We start from the raw sequence: 12380 nt of genomic DNA, 5'->3' as shown, positions 1-12380 counted from the left end.
GAGTTTATTAATGCTCAAAACCGAATAACTGAAATCCTCTAGATAGTAGAGGGGAAAACAACTGGAGAAGCGGCCACAGACTGCAGGTCGCTTCGGGTAGGCGCAGGCCGTAGTCAACTGAGACACCTGCTCACACGCAGCGTCTGAAGAAGGCACAAAACACGACAGGACAGGGTGATACACAATCACGGCAAAAAACACGACAGGACAGGGCGAAACGCAATTACAGCATGGAATACAAAACAAGGAACCGACGGAACAGGAACGGATCACAAAGGAATAAATAGGGAGTCTAATCAGGGGAAAGGATCGGGAACAGGTGTGGAAAGACCAAACGATGATTAGGGGAATAGGAACAGCTGGGAGCAGGAACGGAACGACAGAGAGAAGAGAGAGCGAGAGAGTGAGAGAGGGAGGGGGAGAGAGAAGGATAGAACCAAACAAGACCAGCAGAGGGAAACGAACAGCATGGGGAGCACAGGGACAAGACATGACAATGAATGACAAACATGACAGTACCCCCCCACTCACCGAGCGCCTCCTGGCGCACTCGAGGAGGAATCCTGGCGGCAACGGAGGAAATCATCGATGAGCGAACGGTCCAGCACGTCCCGAGACGGAACCCAACTCCTCTCCTCAGGACCGTAACCCTCCCAATCCACTAGGTATTGGTGACCCCGTCCCCGAGAACGCATGTCCATAATTTTATGTACCTTGTAAATAGGTGCGCTCTCGACAAGGACGGGAGGGGGAGGGAAGACGAACGGGGTGCGAAGAAAGGGCTTAACACAGGAGACATGGAAGACAGGATGGACGCGACGAAGATGTCGCGGAAGAAGCAGTCGCACAGCGACAGGATTGACGACCTGGGAGACACGGAACGGACCAATGAACCGCGGAGTCAACTTACGAGAAGCTGTCGTAAGAGGAAGGTTGCGAGTGGAAAGCCACACTCTCTGGCCGCAACAATACCTTGGACTCTTAATCCTGCGTTTATTGGCGGCTCTCACCGTCTGTGCCCTGTAACGGCAAAGTGCAGACCTCACCCTCCTCCAGGTGCGCTCACAACGTTGGACAAACGCTTGAGCGGAGGGAACGCTGGACTCGGCAAGCTGGGATGAGAACAGAGGAGGCTGGTAACCCAGACTACTCTGAAACGGAGATAACCCGGTAGCAGACGAAGGAAGCGAATTGTGAGCGTATTCTGCCCAGGGGAGCTGTTCTGCCCAAGACGCAGGGTTCCTGAAAGAAAGGCTGCGTAGTATGCGACCAATCGTCTGATTGGCCCTCTCTGCTTGACCGTTAGACTGGGGATGAAACCCGGAAGAGAGACTGACGGACGCACCAATCAAACGACAGAACTCCCTCCAAAACTGTGACGTGAATTGCGGACCTCTGTCTGAAACGGCGTCTAACGGGAGGCCATGAATTCTGAATACATTCTCAATAATGATTTGTGCCGTCTCCTTAGCGGAAGGAAGTTTAGCGAGGGGAATGAAATGTGCCGCCTTAGAGAACCTATCGACAACCGTCAGAATCACAGTCTTCCCCGCAGACAAAGGCAGACCGGTAATGAAGTCTAAGGCAATGTGAGACCATGGTCGAGAAGGAATGGGGAGCGGTCTGAGACGACCGGCAGGAGGAGAGTTACCCGACTTAGTCTGCGCGCAGTCCGAACAGGCAGCCACGAAACGGCGCGTGTCACGCTCCTGAGTCGGCCACCAAAAGCGCTGGCGAATAGACGCAAGAGTGCCTCGAACACCGGGATGACCCGCTAACTTGGCAGAGTGGCCCACTGAAGAACAGCCAGACGAGTGGAAACAGGAACGAAAAGGAGGTTACTAGGACAAGCGCGGCGGCGACGCAGTGTGCGTGAGTGCTTGCTTAACCTGTCTTTCAATTCCCCAGACTGTTAACCCGACAACACGCCCATAAGGAAGAATCCCCTCGGGATCAGTAGAAGCCACAGAAGAACTAAACAGACGGGATAAGGCATCAGGCTTGGTGTTCTTGCTACCCGGACGGTAAGAAATCACAAACTCGAAACGAGCGAAAAACAACGCCCAACGAGCTTGACGGGCATTAAGTCGTTTGGCAGAACGGATGTACTCAAGGTTCTTATGGTCTGTCCAAACGACAAAAGGAACGGTCGCCCCCTCCAACCACTGTCGCCATTCGCCTAGGGCTAAGCGGATGGCGAGCAGTTCACGGTTACCCACATCATAGTTGCGCTCAGATGGCGACAGGCGATGAGAAAAATAAGCGCAAGGATGAACCTTATCGTCAGACTGGGAGCGCTGGGATAGAATGGCTCCCACGCCTACCTCTGAAGCGTCAACCTCGACAATGAATTGTCTAGTGACGTCAGGAGTAACGAGGATAGGAGCGGACGTAAAACGTTCTCTTAGAAGATCAAAAGCTCCCTGGGCGGAACCGGACCACTTAAAACACGTCTTGACAGAAGTAAGAGCTGTGAGAGGGGCAGCAACTTGACCGAAATTACGAATGAAACGCCGATAGAAATTAGCGAAACCTAAGAAGCGCTGCAACTCGACACGTGACCTTGGAACGGGCCAATCACTGACAGCTTGGACCTTAGCGGAATCCATCTGAATGCCTTCAGCGGAAATAACGGAACCGAGAAAAGTAACGGAGGAGACATGAAAAGAGCACTTCTCAGCCTTTACGTAGAGACAATTCTCTAAAAGGCGCTGTAGAACACGTCGAACGTGCTGAACATGAATCTCGAGTGACGGAGAAAAAATCAGGATATCGTCAAGATAGACAAAAACAAAAATGTTCAGCATGTCTCTCAGAACATCATTAACTAATGCCTGAAAAACAGCTGGCGCATTGGCGAGACCGAACGGCAGAACCCGGTACTCAAAATGCCCTAACGGAGTATTAAACGCCGTTTTCCACTCGTCCCCCTCTCTGATGCGCACGAGATGGTAAGCGTTACGAAGGTCCAACTTAGTAAAGCACCTGGCTCCCTGCAGAATCTCGAAGGCTGATGACATAAGGGGAAGCGGATAACGATTCTTAACCGTTATGTCATTCAGCCCTCGATAATCCACGCAGGGGCGCAGAGTACCGTCCTTCTTCTTAACAAAAAAGAACCCCGCCCGGCCGGAGAGGAAGAAGGCACTATGGTACCGGCGTCAAGAGACACAGACAAATAATCCTCGAGAGCCTTACGTTCGGGAGCCGACAGAGAGTATAGTCTACCTCGAGGAGGAGTGGTCCCCGGAAGGAGATCAATACTACAATCATACGACCGGTGAGGAGGAAGGGAGTTGGCTCGGGACCGACTGAAGACCGTGCGCAGATCATGATATTCCTCCGGCACTCCTGTCAAATCGCCAGGTTCCTCCTGAGAAGTAGGGACAGAAGAAATGGGAGGGATGGCAGACATTAAACACTTCACATGACAAGAAACGTTCCAGGATAGGATAGAATTACTAGACCAATTAATAGAAGGATTATGACATACAAGCCAGGGGTGACCCAAAACAACAGGTGTAAACGGTGAACGGAAAATCAAAAAGACATAGTCTCACTGTGGTTACCAGATACTGTGAGAGTTAAAGGTAGTGTCTCAAATTTGATACTGGGAAGATGACTACCATCTAAGGCAAACATGGGCGTAGGCCTGTCTAACGGTCTGAAAGGAATGTTATGTTTCCGAGCCCATGCTTCGTCCATGAAACAACCCTCAGCCCCAGAGTCAATCAAAGCACTGCATGTAGCACCCGAACCGGTCCAGCGTAGATGGACCGACATAGTAGTACAAGATCTAGATGAAGGGACCTGAGTAGTAGCGCTCACCAGTAGCCCTCCGCTTACTGATGGGCTCTGGCCTCTTACTGGACATGAAATAACAAAATGTCCAGCAACTCCGCAATAGAGGCACAGGCGGTTGGTGATCCTCTGTTCCCTCTCCTTATTCGAGATGCGAATCCCTCCCAGCTGCATGGGCTCAGTCTCAAAGCCAGAGGGAGATGGTTGCGATGCGGAGCAGGGAAACACCGTTGATGCGAGCTCTCTTCCACGAGCCCGGTGACGAAGATCTACCCGTCGTTCTATGCGGATGGCGAGAGCAATCAAGGAGTCCACATCTGAAGGAACCTCCCGGGAGAGAATCTCATCCTTAACCACTGCGTGGAGTCCCTCCAGAAAACGAGCGAGCAGCGCCGGCTCGTTCCACTCACTAGAGGCAGCAAGAGTGCGAAACTCAATGGAATAATCCGTTATGGACCGTTCACCTTGGCATAAGGAAGCCAGGGCCCTAGAAGCCTCCTCACCAAAAACTGAACGGTCAAAAACCCGAATCATCTCCTCTTTAAAGTTCTGGAATCTGTTAGAGCAATCAGCCCTTGCCTCCCAGATAGCTGTGCCCCATTCTCGAGCCCGGCCAGTAAGGAGTGAAATGACGAAAGCAACCCGAGCTCTCTCTCTAGAGTATGTGTGGGGTTGGAGAGAGAACACAATCTCACACTGCGTGAGAAAGGAGCGGCACTCAGTGGGCTGCCCGGAGTAGCAAGGTGGGTTATTAACCCTGGGTTCAGGAGGCTCGGCAGGCCAGGGAGTAACAGGTGGCACGAGACGTAGACTCTGGAACTGTCCAGAGAGGTCGGAAACCTGAGCGGCCAGGTTCTCCACGGCATGGCGAGCAGCAGACAATTCCTGCTCGTGTCTGCCGAGCATGGCTCCTTGGATCTCGACGACAGTGTAACGAGCGTCTGAAATCGCTGGGTCCATTCTTTGGTCGGTTCCTTCTGTTATGCAGGTGAAGGAGGACCCAAACGCGACTTAACAGAAACAGAGTTTATTAATGCTCAAAACCGAATAACTGAAATCCTCTAGATAGTAGAGGGGAAAACAACTGGAGAAGCGGCCACAGACTGCAGGTCGCCGGGTAGGCGCAGGCCGTAGTCAACTGAGACACCTGCTCACACGCAGCGTCTGAAGAAGGCACAAAACACGACAGGACAGGGTGATACACAATCACGGCAAAAAACACGACAGGACAGGGCGAAACGCAATTACAGCATGGAATACAAAACAAGGAACCGACGGAACAGGAACGGATCACAAAGGAATAAATAGGGAGTCTAATCAGGGGAAAGGATCGGGAACAGGTGTGGAAAGACCAAACGATGATTAGGGGAATAGGAACAGCTGGGAGCAGGAACGGAACGACAGAGAGAAGAGAGAGCGAGAGAGTGAGAGAGGGAGGGGGAGAGAGAAGGATAGAACCAAACAAGACCAGCAGAGGGAAACGAACAGCATGGGGAGCACAGGGACAAGACATGACAATGAATGACAAACATGACATCATTAAGTCAGAATTCCTATTTGACTCAGCCATGCCTCCTTGACCGTCCAACATTTCCTCTTCTCCCATCCCTTCTAATGTGACTAGCCCCAAAACTCCTCCCTCTTTTTCCCCTGCCCCGCTACAAAGTTTTTCCCTGCAGGCAGTCATTGAGTCCGAGGTGCTGAAGGTGCTCCTTAAACTTGACCTCAAAAAACCATCTGGGTCAGTTGTTAAGGTTGCTGCCCCTATAATCGCCAAGCCTATCTCTGATTTTTTTTTACCTGTCTCTCCTCTCTGGGGAGGTTCCCATTGCTTGGAAGGCAGCCATGGTTCATCCTTTATTTAAAGGGAGAGATCAAGCTGATCCTAACTGCTATAGGCCTATTTCTATTTTGCCCTGTTTATCAAAAGTGTTGGAAAAACTTGTCAATAATCAACTGACTTGCTTCCTTGATGTCTATAGTATTCTCGCTAGTATGCAATCTGGTTTCCGCTCAGGTTATGGACGTGTCACTGCAACTTTAAAGGTCCTCAATGAAGTTACCATTGCCCTTGATTCCAAGCAAATGTTGTGCTGCTATTTTTATTGACGTGGCCAAAGCCTTTGATACGATGGGGCCGGCTAAGGAGTATTGGTGTCTCCGAGGGGTCTTTGGCCTGGTTTGCTATCTACCTCTCTCAAAGTGTGAAGTGTATAAAGTCAGAACATCTGCTGTCGCAGCCACTGCCTGTCACCAAGGGTGTACCCCAAGGCACGATCCTAGGCCCCAAGCTCTTCTCAATTTACATCAACAACATAGCTCAGGCAGTAGGATTACTACCTCTGAGTGTTTAGAGCTTGAGGTAGTCACCTCATACAAGTACTTGGGAGTATGGCTAGACAGTACATATCAGCATATATCAAAGCTGCAGGCTAAAGATAAATCTAAATTTGGTTTCCTCTATTGTAATCGCTCCTCTTTCACGCCAGCTGCCAAACTAACCCTGATTCAGATGACCATCCTACCCATGCAAGATTACGGAGACGTAATTTATAGATCGTCAGGTAAGGGTGCTCTAACACGGCTAGATGTTTTTTACCATTCGGCCATCAGATTTGCCACCAATGCTCCTTATAGGACACCCACTGCACTCTATACTCTTCTGTAAACTGGTCATCTCTGAATACCCGTTGCAAGACCCACTGGTTAATGCTTATTTATAAAACCCTCTTAGGCCTCACTCCCCCATATCTGAGATATCTACTGCAGCCCTCATCCTCCACATACAACACTCATTCTGTCAGTCACATTCTGTAAAAGATCCCAAAGCACACACATTCCTGGGTCGTTCGTCTTTTCTGTTCGCTGCAACTAGCGACTGGAACGAGCTGCAACAAACACTCAAATTGGACAGTTTTATCTCAATCTCTTCATTCAAAGACTCAACCACGGACACGCTTACTGACCGTTGTGGCTGCTTTGCGTGATGTATTGTTGTCTCTACATTCTTGCCCTTTGTGCTGTTGTCTGTGCCCAATCATTTTGTACCCTGTTTTGTGCTGCTACCATGTTGTGCAGCAGCCATGTTGTGTTGCTCCCTTGTTGTTGTCAAGTTGTGTTGCTACCATGCTGTGTTGTCATGTGTTGCTGCCTTGCTATGTTGTCATGTGTTGCTACCATGCTGTGTTGTCATGTGTTGCTGCCTTGCTATGTTGTTGTCTTTGGTATGTCTTTATGTAGTGTTGTCTTGTCTCTCTTGTTTCGATGTGTGTTTTGTCCTATATTGTTATTTAATATTAATCCCAGCCCCGTCCCCGCAGGAGGCCTTTTGGTAGGCCTTCACTGTAAATAAGAATTTGTTCTTAACTGACTTGCCTAGTTAAATTCAATTCAATATTTAAAAAATGCAAGTAGTAGTGTGATGTATTACTTTAACCACAGTGATGCAGCCGATGCAGTCATCTCACTTCATATCCTACTTATCCATTTTTGATGGGGATTAATATTTCATGGAGCTGTCAAGTTTTCCCCTCACTTAGTTCAGCAAAGAGGTGATATAACCATTATGAGACATTGTTACCAATGTTGCTTCCGGTTCTCCAAGGTTTAATCCACTCAAATTGTGTGTTTTACAGAGAAAGAAATTCATCTGCCAATCAAGAAGTCAGTGCATGAAATTGTTGTAATATGAACAACTTCCTGTTGTTTATCCACCTTTGCATTTTTCAGTAAATTTGAAGTACTGAGAATTTAGAGCAGAATAGTTTCCAAGAAATATCAATAGAAACCTCAGATGAACAAGATGATTGAACCCCATCGACTGCAGTGCTGACAGTCTACATGCCCCTCTATTGCATACAATGCCATTGGCTGCACAGAGTAGCATTATTAGAAATGTTCAAACTTACACCTTGATTAGGCTTATAGAAATACTCCTTCATTTGTTTTATGATGTTCAATTTGAGCGTCATTATTTCTACATAGCCTCCACTTTCTCGTTCTGAACGTTTAACATGAGTGGGACTGGTGTGGCTTCGCGACAATGACCACCCCAGCAGCCTCTCACTGATTTGACAGCTCAAATGTAGTTACCCCTCTGACATATCGCATAATTAAAAACAATGATTGGCTATGCAGGTGTCGGTTATTGTAGGTTAACTCTGAACTGATTGAATCTCACTCTCTCTTTTGTTTTCTCTCTTCTTCTCTTTCTTCTCTCTTTCATTTCGCTTTCTTCTCTCTTCTTCTCTCTTTCTTCTCTCTTTCATCTCTCTTTCTTCTCTCTTCTCTCTTTCTTCTCTCTTCTTCTCTCTTTCTTCTCTCTTTCATCTCTCTTTCTTCTCTCTTCTCTCTTTCATCTCTCTTTCTTCTCTCTTCTCTCTTTCTTCTCTCTTTCATCTCTCTTTCTTCTCTATTCTTCTCTCTTTCTTCTCTCTTTCATCTCTCTTTCTTCTCTCTTCTCTCTTTCTTCTCTCTTTCATCTCTCTTTCTTCTCTATTCTTCTCTCTTTCTTCTCTCTTCTCTCTCATCTCTCTTCTCTCTTCTCTCTTTCTTCTCTCCTCTCTTTCTTCTCTCTTCTCTCTCATATCTTCTTCTCTCTTTCTTCTCTCTTTCTCTTTCTTTCATCTCTTTCTTCTCTCTTTCTTCTCTCTTTCTTCTCTCTTCTTCTGTCTTCTCTCTTTCTTCTTCTTTCTTTCTCTCTTCTCTCTTTCATCTCTTCTTTCTCTTCTCTCTTTCTTCTCTCTTTCTTCTCTCTTCTCTCTTCTTCTGTCTTCTCTCTTTCTTCTCTCTTTCTTCTCTCTTCTCTCTTTCATCTCTCTTTCTTCTCTCTTCTCTCTTTCTTCTCTCTTTCTTCTCTCTTTCATCTCTCTTTCTTCTCTCTTCTCTCTTTCTTCTCTCTTTCATCTCTCTTTCTTCTCTCTTCTTATCTTTCTTCTCTCTTTCATTTCGCTTTCTTCTCTCTTCTTCTCTCTTTCTTCTCTCTTTCATCTCTCTTTCTTCTCTCTTCTCTCTTTCTTCTCTCTTCTTCTCTCTTTCTTCTCTCTTTCATCTCTCTTTCTTCTCCTTCTCTCTTTCTTCTCTCTTTCATCTCTCTTTCTTCTCTCTTCTCTCTTTCTTCTCTCTTTCATCTCTCTTTCTTCTCTATTCTTCTCTCTTTCTTCTCTCTTTCATCTCTCTTCTTCTCTCTCTCTCTTTCTCTCTCTTTCATCTCTCTTTCTTCTCTATTCTTCTCTCTTTCTTCTCTCTTCTCTCTCATCTCTCTTCTCTCTTCTCTCTTTCTTCTCTCCTCTCTTTCTTCTCTCTTCTCTCTCATATCTTCTTCTCTCTTTCTTCTCTCTTCTCTCTTTCATCTCTCTTTCTTCTCTCTTTCTTCTCTCTTTCTTCTCTTCTTCTGTCTGTCTCTCTTTCTTCTCTCTTTCTTCTCTCTTCTCTCTTTCATCTCTCTTTCTTCTCTCTTCTCTCTTTCTTCTGTCTTCTTCTCTCTTTCTTCTCTCTTCTCTCTTTCTTCTCTCTTCTCTCTCATCTCTTCTTCTCTCTTTCTTCTCTCTTCTCTCTTTCATCTCTCTTTCTTCTGTCTTCTCTCTTTCTTCTCTCTTCTTCTCTCTTCATCTCTCTTTCTTCTCTCTTCTCTCTTTCTTCTCTCTTTCATCTCTCTTTCTTCTCTCTTCTTATCTTTCTTCTCTCTTTCATTTCGCTTTCTTCTCTCTTCTTCTCTCTTTCTTCTCTCTTTCATCTCTCTTTCTTCTCTCTTCTCTCTTTCTTCTCTCTTCTTCTCTCTTTCTTCTCTCTTTCATCTCTCTTTCTTCTCTCTTCTCTCTTTCTTCTCTCTTTCATCTCTCTTTCTTCTCTCTTCTCTCTTTCTTCTCTCTTTCATCTCTCTTTCTTCTCTATTCTTCTCTCTTTCTTCTCTCTTTCATCTCTCTTTCTTCTCTCTTCTCTCTTTCTTCTCTCTTTCATCTCTCTTTCTTCTCTATTCTTCTCTCTTTCTTCTCTCTTCTCTCTCATCTCTCTTCTCTCTTCTCTCTTTCTTCTCTCCTCTCTTTCTTCTCTCTTCTCTCTCATATCTTCTTCTCTCTTTCTTCTCTCTTCTCTCTTTCATCTCTCTTTCTTCTCTCTTTCTTCTCTCTTTCTTCTCTCTTCTTCTGTCTTCTCTCTTTCTTCTCTCTTTCTTCTCTCTTCTCTCTTTCATCTCTCTTTCTTCTCTCTTCTCTCTTTCTTCTGTCTTCTTCTCTCTTTCTTCTCTCTTCTCTCTTTCTTCTCTCTTCTCTCTCATCTCTTCTTCTCTCTTTCTTCTCTCTTCTCTCTTTCATCTCTCTTTCTTCTGTCTTCTCTCTTTCTTCTCTCTTCTTCTCTCTTCATCTCTCTTTCTTCTCTCTTCTCTCTTTCTTCTCTCTTTCATCTCTCTTTCTTCTCTCTTCTTATCTTTCTTCTCTCTTTCATTTCGCTTTCTTCTCTCTTCTTCTCTCTTTCTTCTCTCTTTCATCTCTCTTTCTTCTCTCTTCTCTCTTTCTTCTCTCTTCTTCTCTCTTTCTTCTCTCTTTCATCTCTCTTCTTCTTCTCTCTTCTCTCTTTCTTCTCTCTTTCATCTCTCTTTCTTCTTCTCTCTCTTTCTTCTCTCTTTCATCTCTCTTTCTTCTCTATTCTTCTCTCTTTCTTCTCTCTTTCATCTCTCTTTCTTCTCTCTTCTCTCTTTCTTCTCTCTTTCATCTCTCTTTCTTCTCTATTCTTCTCTCTTTCTTCTCTCTTCTCTCTCATCTCTCTTCTCTCTTCTCTCTTTCTTCTCTCCTCTCTTTCTTCTCTCTTCTCTCTCATATCTTCTTCTCTCTTTCTTCTCTCTTCTCTCTTTCATCTCTCTTTCTTCTCTCTTTCTTCTCTCTTTCTTCTCTCTTCTTCTGTCTTCTCTCTTTCTTCTCTCTTTCTTCTCTCTTCTCTCTTTCATCTCTCTTTCTTCTCTCTTCTCTCTTTCTTCTGTCTTCTTCTCTCTTTCTTCTCTCTTCTCTCTTTCTTCTCTCTTCTCTCTCATCTCTTCTTCTCTCTTTCTTCTCTCTTCTCTCTTTCATCTCTCTTTCTTCTGTCTTCTCTCTTTCTTCTCTCTTCTTCTCTCTTCATCTCTCTTTCTTCTGTCTTCTTCTCTCTTTCTTCTCTCTTCTCTCTTTCTTCTCTCTTCTTCTCTCTTCTTCTCTCTTTCTTTTCTCTTCTTCTCTCTTTCTTTTCTCTTCTCTCTTCTCAACATATGTGTCCGCTAGGGGGCAGTCAACCAAATGTTTTATTTATTTTTGTATTAACTTTATTTAAGAACTCAGTCGGGGCCTCAACTTAGTATTGAGAGTTAGAATACTAGAATACACAAGGTGCTATTTATACATGTGGTTGTGCATCAGCAGTTTTGTTGTTGTGTCAGTCATTGACAGTCACTCACTTAGCCCATGTCAGAAAAAAAATGTTAATTGGTAATTTAGTCCAGCCCAGCTATCTAAACTTGTATTAATTCTGGCCAAATTGCCAACCAGGAATGAAGGGCACAAACCCAAGGGCCTTCACCCACAGGGGGCCCCCATTGATTTATAGTCACTTACTCAGATATGATATTAACATGGCATAAATCATGGATTTCTTTTTTGAATTGCACGAAATTAGCTGTAAATAATTGTAATATTTTATCTCCGGCCCATGGCAAGAGTAGAATTGCATGAAATGTGTTATACAATTTCACAAGGTTCTCTTTGTCCCATGCGTACATGTGTAGAATTGCAGAAAACTTGCTTTAAATGGCAACGTTTTCTCCCTGCCCAATGGAATGATGTGTAGAATTGCATGAAAAAACTCAAAACATTTGTCTCCATCGTCAAGAGGGGGCCACTCAAATACTTTGCGCACAAGGTGGGAGGCTAGGCCTACTTGCAGTCTCTCTCTGGTCACCCAGTCAATCAGTCTGCAGCCAAGGGGCCGGGCTAAGCTAATGAGGCTAGCCACTCCTCACTGGACTCTGAGCAAAGAGCAGATGTCATTCCTGCAAGCATGTCAGGCATGTCACACATACAGTACACAAACATACAGTACAGTACACACACATACAGTACAGTACACACACATACAGTACAGTACACACACATACAGTACACAAACATACAGTACAGTACACACACATACAGTATAGTACACACACATACAGTACACAAACATACAGTACAGTACACACACATACAGTACACAAACATACAGTACAGTACACACACATACAGTACACAAACATACAGTACAGTACACACACATACAGTACAGTACACACACATACAGTACACAAACATACAGTACAGTACACACACATACAGTACACAAACATACAGTACAGTACACACACATACAGTACACAAACATACAGTACAGTACACACACATACAGTACACAAACATACAGTACAGTACACACACATACAGTACACAAACATACAGTACAGTACACACACATACAGTACACAAACATACAGTACAGTACACACACATACAGTACAGTACACACACATACATTACACAAACATACAGTACACAAACATACAGTACAGTACACACACATACAGT

This window comes from Oncorhynchus gorbuscha, linkage group LG23, assembly GCF_021184085.1.
Source record: "Oncorhynchus gorbuscha isolate QuinsamMale2020 ecotype Even-year linkage group LG23, OgorEven_v1.0, whole genome shotgun sequence".
Lineage (NCBI taxonomy): Eukaryota > Metazoa > Chordata > Actinopteri > Salmoniformes > Salmonidae > Oncorhynchus > Oncorhynchus gorbuscha.
This window is presented reverse-complemented; position numbering follows the sequence as displayed.